A 12746-nucleotide genomic window follows, 5' to 3' on the forward strand; every position below is an offset into this window, starting at 1 on the left:
TGTCGTGTAGGACACAACAGTTTCACTTTGCTTCAAAGCTTCAGCAAAGTTTTTGTTTTTGTTATTGTTGTTATTGTTGTTACTGGTGCTGGCACTGGTATTGGTGGCAGATGTGGTATTTGTGTCAGTGGTGCTGTGGCTTTTTCCTTCCTCTCTTTCGCTTGCTGCTGGTGAAGAGAGCAAAGGTTGAGTTGAACTGTTGCTGCTGCTGCTGTTGTTGTTGTTGTTGTCGTTGTTGTTGGTGGTGGTGGTAATGATGTCGTCACCAGAATTGGTGCTGACGTCAGATTCTTTGGAGACGTGGTCCGTGTTCTGTTTTGTAACCTTGGTTACAGTTTTGTTTTTGTTGTTGTTGGTGGTGGTGGCGGCGGTGTTAACACTTGAATGTGTGTGTGTAAATTCTTTTTTCTTTTTCTCCATTCTCTCCTTTAACTGTGAGGAAGGAAGACTACGAAATTCTTTTTCGAACGAAACACTGCAGAATGCAGCGTTCGTTTCACAAAAATTTTCATGGCTACAAGACGCCATCGTCTCAAAAAAAATGGCTAGAAAGCCGAAATTGGTTTATATATCCTGGAAATGTGCCACACAGGGCAGATTTCCGTCGCAAAAAAACTTGCACCAGAGAGTCTACAAGTTGTTATACAACTTTGTATATAAAATAAACTTTACAAACAAACTTTTTAAAACATGAAAAAGGCAAAACTTACGGAGCCGACACGTCTACCGTCCGTCCATAGAGATAGATAGATAGATAGATAGATAGATACATTTCTTTTATTAGCCACACAGGGCTCAACGAAGATGGGACAAATACAATGTAGAGCTTTTCTTTTTGGGAGGGGGAAGGAAGGAAAAAAAAAAAAAAAAAATTGGTGGTGTCGATCAAAAGGGATCGTAGGAAGGGAAAAAGGGGCAGTTCGATCAAAAGGGATCGAAAAAAAAGAAAAGGAAAGGCCGATCAATAGGGATCGTGTATCACACAGTAATGTTCTCGTGTAAAAAGAGGGGAGGACAGTTTAGGTTTAGCCGTGGAAGGAAAAGCCTACGGAAAAGACCACGGTAACCTTGGTCAATATTCTCATTGAAGAAACTATAACAGTAAGTGACTCTCTTTTGCCTTTTTGTTTTATTTTTTTTTCTTGTTCATAGGGTTATGCTCAAGATGGCTCCGTCGTTCACACGTGCCATCCTTGCTACATTCACCCATCTTTTTTTGAAGCATTCACTAGACAAGACTTCCCTTTCTACTCTCAACTTCCTCTTCAGGTGATACTTGAAGAAGTTGATGAGAGATTGCCCAGAGAGGAAAGTCTTTGTCTCTAGACCTTTCAGACGCGTCCACCATACACATTCTTTCGCCATAGCCACAAGTACGATGAAAATAGCTCTTCCTTCCCGTTTAAAGGAAGGAGGCGCGACAATATTCACGATAGACTCGGCTGATAGACCGACTCGTCCCACACGCGATAGCAGTTGTTCGACGTAAGCCCACAGCTCGGAAATGGTGGGACACTGTACGAGTGCGTGCAGAACGGTTTCGTCGCTCTGCCGGCATCTCGGACAGGTCGGCCCCGTGTTTCTCGAGCCATGCCTGTAGAGCTTATCCCGAACGGGTAGTGCTTCTCGATAGCACTGCCAGGCCAGGGATCTCTGGAAGTTGTCCATAGGTCCCGGTCCGAAGGTCGTCTTAAACAGGCGGGTCAGGTATTCCTCGTCGACGCCCAGGTTCGCCCCGAGATCGTCGTCGTACCTTCCCTCCACTAATCCACTATAGAATGCGTTAGTTGTGATGCAGTCGCTCAAGGTTGACCCGGGTTAGATAGATAGATAGATAGATAGATAGGTAGATAGATAGATAGATAGATAGATAGATAGATAGATAGATAGATGGATAGATGGATGGATGGATGGATGAGTGGATGGGTGGGTGGATGGATGGATGAATGGATGGATAGATAGATAGATAGATAGATAGATAGATATATAGATATAGAGAGAGATAGATAGATAGATAGATATATAGAGAGATAAATGTGTTGATTAGCAGTTAAACGCTCAAATAGTGAGACAGGTGGGTTTCTGCCTGATAATTCTGGCGACATCAAGATGTTATGTTTTGGTCAAGTTCCGTTTGAGTTGGAGATCTTTGATAATCTTCTGTCGACTGAGTTCTCTGTGATTATTCCAGGATACGTATAGGAATTCGTAAAAAAGCTGATGAATTATCTTGAAGACTCAGTTGAATGAAGACGAAGAGAAGTTTCTATACTTGACCGTACTTATTTTTTTAAATTTTTGGTGTCGATGCAACTTGCTTCAAATCTCTGTGAGTATATGCGCGTATGTGTACAAGGGAAGTATGTGAATGTTTGAATCTGTGATTATTATCTACCTTATATTATACCTTATTTATATATAAAATACTACAATTAACCGTCAGTTTTGTCAGCACGGGGTCGCTAGTAAGAATTGAAAGCATACACAAATAAACAAACAAGAAAGTTGCATATATTTCAGAACAATTAATTTTATCTTGTGAATAATAATTGAGAATTGCAAGTGTATATTATTCGTGTTGGTTGGTTAGTTGGTTGTTTGTTTGGGTGGCTAGTTTAAAAATATCATTAATGAATTCTTGTTAATCTCTATCTACGTGTGTTAAACGGTATATCCATTAAATTATTTAATATTGTGAAAGCTTACAAGTTTTAATATTTTAATGATTGTTAACTAGTTTGTAGTTTCTCGAAGTATACATTATGCAATACGTTTTTAGCTGGGTCGAAGACGCAGAAAAAATACATTAATCAATACTTCAAAAGCAGGATACACATTATATTTGATTCTGCGTTTTTCTATGGAGACAGAAAATCGAAACCTGAATGCGTCGGGCAATATCTCATGCTACGTTTCTTAAATATAGGTGTACGTCTATCTATATTTGAGTGTGTTTGTGTTTGTGTGTGTGTGTGCGTGTCTGTGTGGGTGTGCGTGTGTGTGTGTGTGGGTGTGTGTGTGTGTGTGTTTGTGTGCATATACACATACAAACACGCTCACATATGTTTTATTTCGATATATATTGGTTTCTAAAGACACATTCTTTATTAACTTTTAGATACTAATAAGTACTATGATATTTCTAAGAAGTCTTTTTAGCGTTTCGTGGAAGAAATAAACCTTCAAGGAGAATATATAGATATTCGTTATACAAAAGAGTCGTGTTCATGCATCACCTTTCAAGTGCGGTGGTTGCTATCACGCAGGCCGTTGCAGTCCAAATTGCTTCATAGCTGCTGCTCGTTTTGCCAAAATATTGTGACCTTTTTTATATGCGTAGATCCCATTGAAAGTAAAGCTATTGTCGCACTTAATCGACCTCTTACATTAATTAATGCATACAAGAATTACATTTATAAATACTTCAAAGTATCATCGCTCTGCTACACCTAGAAAAAGTTTCCGCAGAACAATCGAATTTGCTGTGTTTAACAATGGTTCGAGTGGACCAAGTAAAACTCATATTCTCATATTTGAAAGATTTTCTCTTCTTGTTATATATATATATATATATATATATATAGAGAGAGAGAGAGAGAGAGAGAGAGAGAGAAGTAGATAGATAGATAGATAGATAGATAGATAGACAGATATATAGATATTGCTTCAATTTGCTAAAGAAAAACATATTGGGCATTATAATCGGGAACATTGGACTCAAATCTGTGTACTAGCTTTTCCAGCATATACTAAATATATATATATATATATATATATATATATATATATATATATATATATATATATATATATATATATATATATATATATATATATATATATATATATATATATATATATATATATATATAATTTTGTTTAAAAGAGTTCCAACTCAACTCTGTCTGTTTTTTATGTTTTATTTATATTCTTGTAAAATTAATGTGGGATATAGAATATGGAATATACAATATATAATATAAAAATGGATGGTACAATGAAATAAAGTATTGAATGTCTTATTGAATATATGGAATATGTCTTATTGAATAGATGAAATAGTGAATGTTCAATATAAAGGATTAAATATATAAAGGCGAATACGTATTTTCTATACCTTGTGGTATTTCATCATGGCCGGTTTGACAGACTTTAACAGACTATCTTACAAACATAGAATATTTCAGCAAAAGACTGCAGAAACTCTTCCAGGAAAATATATCAAGAAAATACGGATTATCTTCTTGGTTATCTGCTTTGTCAGCTCTTGAATAATTTGTAGTTTTTCTGTATTTTTGGTTTTTTTGTCTTCCGAAAAATGGAAAGTTGGCATAATTTTCACTAGTGTTGTCCAGGCCAGTAATGCAAATCTTCCTTGTAATCTAGCTGGTCATCTGATAAATTCTTTGAAATGTTTCAGAAGAATGAGAAAGTTGGCATAATTTCCACCATGGCCGTCGAAACTGTGTCCACAAACGTCATCAGTAACAGTATCAATCAATATGAACTTGACAAAGTGTTTACCCATCATCAAATCAAACAACCTACTATAGAATGAAGTATGAAATTATATCTCTTAGCTTCTCACAAAATTATATCTCTTGGCCTACAAATACGGTAATAAAAGGAAACGTACTCATATCAGACACTAAAGCATATTCCGAGGGATCAATAGATATGAGAATGCTTCTATTCAGACACATCTGAATTTACCTTTCACTTCTCAGAAGGTGACCTGTATACCAAGAATAAGGGTGACAATTGGCTCCAAATATGGACCATATTCGAGACACTATATCGGGGAACACAATATATTGAACAGTATTACTAAGATTAGATACATTGCGACACAGACAAATAAAGCGACTGATAGAATCAATGAATGTTATGGAAAGAACACCCTATCTTCACATCTATTTTCCATGTGTCTGTGAAGTATTCAGCCCTTGGTCGTTAATTTAAGGGGTTTCTTCAGTCGATCGGATCGACTGGAACATATATCGTCACGGCCCACGTAGTGATGGTTAGTAACTGTCTAGGACAGAGAATAGAAAAAGCACGATCAATTTAATCCACGCCAAAACAACTGATGAAGTAAATAATAAGAATTGGCAAACTACACAAATATTATATGAATAATAATTATGATGAGGCTCTGTTATGATGAAAACATATCATAAAATAATAATGCAACATTTACTGCACCGTCTTACAACTTCAGAATCTAACAATGTCATTATTAACATCAACTCACTAATAAAATTAAGAACGTATTTTAGACACACAATGTATTTATACATATTTCATTGCAAATGCGAATGAAGGTTCATGACTAAATTTGTTAACTTCCGTAGACCAATTAGGATATTATCTTGTTGTTTGGTGATTCGTTTGCAGCCATGGCCCAATGCAACTCAATTAAATGTTTGTGTAAGAAATAAGATTGAACCATTGAGACAATGACGGTTTTCTTTTGAAATTCCATTCTTAAATCAATATGAATATTGTGGATTTACTAATAGCGAAATATAACACTAAATTAAACGCAAAAACATCTTCACTAAAATAATACTTTAATATTTAACACATGCTTTAGTTGTATAATTCTAAATATGGAGTTCATTATTTTATCAGTTAGAAAGTTTCTTTGCGACTAGATGTTCCTCGCATACATCACACCATTAACATTGCCTTTGGAAGGTTTCTTACCTTATTTTATTTTTTGTGCATCTGTAATTTTTGGGTTTGTATACCAAAGCATATCCAAGGTTCGGTAAGTATTGATTTTACTCACGCTTGTATATAAACTCACACACACTCGCGCATCTCTCACAGCCGTAACTATATATGTATTTAATAATCTATCTGTACATACACACACACAGGCAGACAGACAGACACACACAGACGTATGTATTGAGAGGCAAATCGATTTCGATATATGTGTGTGTGTATATATATATATATATATGCATATACGTACATACGTACATACATACTTACATACATACATACACACATACATACATACATACATACATACATACACACATATAAAGAGAAAGAGAGGCAGAAACAACGAGACAATTACATACATAGATTTAAATACCTTTCTAGACGTTACGTTATTGCAATGATATAAAAACAGGTATTAAAACGTTTCTCAAAGCAATGTATATATATATATATATATATATATATATATATATATATATATATATATATATATATATATATATATATATATATGTATGTATATATATATATATATATGTGTGTGTGTGTGTGTGTGTGTGTGTGTATGGGGGCGCTGCATGCATATATATGCATACATATATATATATATATATATATATATATATATATATATATATATATATATACATGTGTATGCGTGTGTATGTATATTTATACGTGTATGTGTGCATATACAAAATATATATTTATATACGAATACTTGCATATGTACTAAGAGAGAGAGAGAGGGCGACATCCATGAAGACACAGTAAGAGAGAGAAATACTCTGATGTTTAGGTGTTTATAGCGACGATATGTTATAGAGAGTTCAGCTTTTTTTATATTTATGTTTATCTTTTCTACATACTCTCTAAAGTATTTGCAGAATAATCTTTTATTCAAAATGTATTTTATTTCTAAACATCTTTTGCACATGTCAAAGTTTTGACTTCCTCCATTTTCTTTAACTATTTAACACAATGTATATCTTTTCAAGAATGCATTGTTTCTTTCTACTTTAATGTGGGTAGGAGTGAGCTGAAGTTTTCGGAATTTTCTATTTCCTTAGAAATAAGTTTTATATCGTCAGAAAAATCTTGCTTTTAAATCATTGATTTGATTTTTATACCTTGAAACTCACATTTGCTTCTGTGTTATTACAAAGTTATTATTTCACTTCATATAGATACAGTTGATTCTCTTAACATTTCCATTATTGGAAATCTAGGAGCTGATAGATTTCATATGCATGCAATAGATGTATAACTCGTCGATTCAACTGGATGAAAAGACAGGGAAATTTTATTGAGATTTTTAAAAGAGCTAGAAAATGTAGTTTCAGAAATAGATCCTGTGTACTGAATTATTTTACATGGAACGAGAAATGAAGGAGGAGATATAGAGATTATAATGAAGACGCTAGTTGAGGAGTGTTGCAAGTGTAATGGGGTTATAACATGTGGAGGAAGTTAAATGATCTGGAAAAGAATTGCAACATATAGAAAGAAGGAATTAAGTACGTAGCTATTAATATTGTGTTGCACAGGTAATAAAAACCTACCATTTTCTTTCACTTTCAGGTTGATATAAAAGATTCTAAATAAAATAATTATATCGCATCTATATAGTGTGTCCTTGTGTGCGTGTGTACTCGAACATATATATGTATATATATATATATATATATATATATATATATATATATATATATATATATATATATATATATATATATATATATATATATATATATATATATATATATATATATATATATTTATATATATATATATATATATATATATATATATATATATATATATATATAGATAGATAGATATATAGATAGATACATATATATATATATGTATACATATATATATATATGTATACATATATATAAACACAAACATAAATATTTGTCCATATATTTTCATATGCATATTCATATATATATATATATATATATATATATATATATATATATATATATATATATATATATATATATGTACAAACAAACGTGCACCTTTATGTAAATACACACACTCATTTATGCGCATTTCTTTGTATGTGATGAGCGTTGGTGCGTGTGTGTGCACAAGCCAGAAAATTAAGCAGGGATGTTGTTTTAAGCAGAAAAATCACCTGAAATGCAAATTTATTCCACACCTTGCTATGGCACATGGTGAAATTTACTAAGGAAAGAAAACAATTGAAACGATATATACCCAGTATATATATATATATATATATATATATAACTTAACGCGGGGTGAATATGCATGCCCGCTCGAGCTGTGAGTATACGAATACGAAGTATGATATTTTTGCCTCAAAGAAGCGAATGGAAATTAGAACTTTTCCAGAATATATTTACTTTTGCAAGAATATATTTACATTCGCGTTTACAGATAGCTCAACTGTGTTATCAATATGGCGCATATGGTATATGGTATATACATACATGCATATATATATATATATATATATATATATATATATATATATATATATATATATATATATATATATATATATATATATATATATATATTGGTTGATAGATAGATAGATCAGATTAATGTGTTATAAAACCATTCCGAACATACAATAATTACCATACCAACAATCCAACAAACATCCATCATCAGCTGCCCCACGGGTATCATTATGGTTTCAACACCTAAGTACATATGTATATCTATGTATATATACATATATATATATATATATATATATATATATATATATATATATATATATATATATATATATATATTTATTTATATGATGAGCATGTACTCATATGTACTGGTGTACATCACATTTTATCTTGAAAATATATGTGGTGTGTGTGTGAGTGTGTGTGTGCGCACATATGTGTTCGTGCCCATCCTTTCTTTTTGCTTATATATTTGAAGTCCCAGCATCATAATAATCTACACACTCTGAAAATTATTTGCTCGAAATTTTATTAAATAACTTATATTTTTCAGAAAGTTATTAGGAAACAAATCAGAATCGTGATATTTTTCCAAAACTTTTCCGCACTACGAGAAAGTCGTTCCACAAGCATTTTCTATATAATCGGAATCTACGCTGTCTGCCGTGGTTTTATGGAAAATTTCATTAAAAAATACATCAGTTCTTTCTCTGGAAGTTATGTAGAAAATAAATTCGGCGGCGCACACATATGCAGGTATGACAAATAATAGAATTTTAACCTTTAGTAGACGCCGGCAAAGCATGCAAGATTAGAAAATGTAAAATGCAAAGCAGGCAGGCTCCAGGATGAAATGCTACAGAGCAGTTAATAGAACGTGCATTTAATAGTGAAACATAAATTATGAATAAATGAAGAATATTTGCTGGAAATAAAAAGGGAATGAAACATAAAATTTAAGAGAAGTCTGAGAAATTTTCGAACATTCAATGTCAGGAAAATAGTGATTTAAATGATAGGTTTTTTATTTTTTTTTTTGCGCACGTTCTTAAACTGCAGTCCGGTATGAACGCTTCCCTCCAGTATATAATTGCTCAGGTATAACCAGAATCCAGTAATAATCATTGTATTTAAAAAAATAAGTGAAATCGAATATGTGTTTCAGTGAGTGTATGTGTGTGTGGATCTATGTGTGTGTATGCGTGTGTGGGTGTGTGCGCGTTCTAGTGTATGCATTTATGTATGTATAAGAAGTAAAAGCGTTTGATAAATCCAGTGAGATATCTATAAAACATGTTAAACGAAGTTACTTTGCTCTATCAGACAGATACCAATAAATACAAGGAGAATACACATCCAAGTTCATTCTTAATTGTAAAACAAGTAAAGCCAAATATCGCTTAGAAGACTTTAAAGAAATTCGGAGTAATAAGATAACAAAAATAAGGAGAAATTCCATTCTTTAAACTTCTGAAACATCGTATGCCTGGAAAATGCAAATCTACACTGGAAAAGACCCAGTTAAAGGGAAAGAAACAAATCAAGGTTCAAGAGCTGTGGACGACCTAATAAAAGAACTTGAAAGTACTAATCGCAGTATAACTTCTGAAAATTGCTTTACCAGTCTAAGAGTGGCTCGAAAGCTGCTTAGCAAGAAAACTACTTTTCTTGGAATAATTAGAAAGAATAGAGTTGATCTTCCAAGTGCTTCCACAAATGGAAAAGAAAGAGAAATCAACAGCTCAATATTTAGATTTCAAAATGATTCTATGATCCTATCTTATTGTCCGAAGAAAAATTATGTAGTCACACTTATGATTGCACTCTCAGCCTCCAATTGATTCAAAAATTACTGAAACGAAGGTTATTACATGTTACAACAAACCAAAAGGAGGAGTAGATACCCTAGATAAGATGGTAAGGACATACACTTGCAAAAGAATGACTCGAGGATGGCCTATGGTTATATTTTACAACATGATTGATATAAGGGCAGTGGATGCTTTCGTTGTTGCTAAACAATTTCAGTAGCAAAGTTTCAAGGATAAAAGAAGACGGTGCCTAATTCAGGTAGGAAAGGAACTTGCTGGAGTTAATGCTATACAGGAACATGACAAACAAACTTCTAGTTTCGCTAACAATTCTCAGCCTAACAATAAAAGAAGACGATCTTCAACCTCACTTGAGATTCCTCAACCAAAGAAAAAGGAAGTTCTTTTGTTTTTTATTTGTGGCTCCCCCAAAAAACAGGAAAACTCGTACTACATGTAAGAGTTGTAATATTCATGTTTTCCAAGAATATTCCAATGTCTGCATTCACTGCCATGAAGAGCTGTATTTTTGTATTTTTAAAATTTGGAATATATTCTGTAAGCTGTATTTTTTTTTTTATTAAAATTTGTGAAAAACAGTAATGCTGCGTTCACCTGATAGCATATATAATGTAGCTAAGAAATAGTGGTAGTTTGAATAAAATTTGATTAAAAGTACAATATTGAACCCAGTTGGTAACTAGTGACATACATTTTTCTCTGGTAGGCCAATGGTTAATTTGTAATTACACCACATAGAGAATATGGTATGAAACACCATTTAAATTAAGAGTATATCTGAAAATGTATGCTAAAACCACGTTGTCAAGGCAATGCAAGATTGGTTAAATTCAAAGTGAACTAAGAAAATATATCTAATAGACAAACGCATACAAATAGAAAGTTAAGAAAACATAAATTCTAAGAAAAGCCAGTTTAGTACTTAACATTTGTTGACGCTAATAGATAAAGAAAGAATGAAAGATATTCTCAGGAATTCTATGTCACGGCAATTAGATACATAGAAATTGTACGTCGTTTCAATTAGTTATCTATTAAATATGAAAAGCAATTATAATTAATAGGTTATATAGCATTTGCGGTTGCCTTGATAACGTTGTGTTAGCATATATTTTGAATATATAAAATTGACTGATACTTTATACTTTTTTTTGTATCTAAATATTCTGGATCAATAGAAACGATCTTCGATATTGTATGGTGTAATCACCAATTACAAATGTGAATTTCTTCATTGCTATGCTTCTGGAATAGAACATAGTGTAGGTTGACCCTCGATGGGATGCTCAACTTAAATGAGATGTTCAATTAGCACTATGTTTTATTCTGTGAATGTTGTATTCTTTTGAGTGCTAAGTGTTCAATTCTACTCTTAATTAATTTGAAGACAGTTTCCTTTTTATGCACGATGTAACACTTTTGTTCATCGATAAAGAACACGGCTGAAATCGGTGTAGTGAACACCAACCTATGCGTGCTATTGCTTATAAATCACCTGACTTGGAATATTCCAAGCTTTGGATGTGGAGCCTATAGTCGACTGTGTGAGTATATATACTTATATTGTTCTGACGGAACAAAATGCACGTTGTAACAACTGAAGCCGTTAAATTTAGCGAACACAGCTGTGTTGTCGCATTCCCAATTTTAGCCTTCCATCTTATTATATTGACCGCGCTACAACTTCCGTCATATATTCCTCTAAAGAGAAAAGTAAATCTATTGACAATATTTATCGTGTGCTATTTGAATTCCGATATTCGTAGAGTGAAAGACAATAAATTTTGCAGAATGTATTGTTCGCAAGACAATATAATATAGTATCAATTATATACCAACATACTGACATTCAAATTGTGAAGCCTTGAGACGATGACAGCATTATTTATCAAACGGCTGTATGAAGAGTATCAGAAACAAGTTTAATCGTTGTTATTGTTCGCTGATTGGGGAGACATAAAGCACACCAATTTGAAAACGCACTGTTAAGTGTGTTTTGTTTCTCATCACATTTAGCGCTGTTTTATTTATCTTCTTGTGTGGTGAGGATAGCTTAAAACCAAATTAACTGTCCTTGAAACAAACATATCAAATATGTACCACGGGTGGTCATCTTGTAACGTTCATCTCTGATGTTAAAAGAAGGTTGCATTTGATTTGAATGACATTTGGCTGCAAATATTCAAGTTTAATTGATCAGGTAAAGGTTACTCTTCTGGTAGTTTGTTATTAATGTACTTCATGCCACACAATAATACCAATAATATTAATAGTTGCAGCTTTGCCGGATCATTAACGCAACGAGAAAGTGTGCTTAGTGGCATTTCTTCGTATTTACGTTATAAGTTCAAATTCTGTAGCGGTCGAATTTGTCTTTCATCGATAAAATACGTACCAGTATAGTACTGGGGTTGATGTGATCCACTTGCTCCCTCCTCCGAAATTACTGGAGTTGTACCAAAATGTAAAACCAGTATTATTACAACTGCGAAGGTGTTTAGCTGGCAGAGACGTTAGCACGCCGGTCAAAAGTGCTTTGCAGAATTCCTTCTGTCGCTTAGTTTCTGAGTTCACATTACATCGAAGTGGCCTTTCCCTTTCATCCTGTTCGAATCGATAAAATAAGTATCAGTCAACCACTGGGGTCAATATAATTGATGTACCCCACCTCTTCTGAAACTGATTGCATTGTATATACGTTCGACTTCTTCAGTTTCGGTACACCTAATCC

General features: G+C 33.0%; 1 long non-coding RNA gene across 1 annotated transcript; it reads left to right on the forward strand.

Annotated features, from left to right (window-relative positions):
• The first annotated feature begins 346 nt into the window (after window positions 1-346).
• Window positions 347-10635, forward strand: LOC149135465 (uncharacterized). The gene is made up of 3 exons (XR_016241785.1): window positions 347-1101; window positions 8737-8939; window positions 9507-10635. It is a non-coding gene; the product is annotated as an uncharacterized LOC149135465 (long non-coding RNA).
• Window positions 10636-12746: the final 2111 nt, after the last annotated feature.

The sequence above is a fragment of the Octopus bimaculoides genome, chromosome 5, assembly GCF_046866305.1.
Source record: "Octopus bimaculoides isolate indiv1 chromosome 5, ASM4686630v1, whole genome shotgun sequence".
In the NCBI taxonomy this organism is placed as follows: Eukaryota; Metazoa; Mollusca; class Cephalopoda; order Octopoda; family Octopodidae; genus Octopus; species Octopus bimaculoides.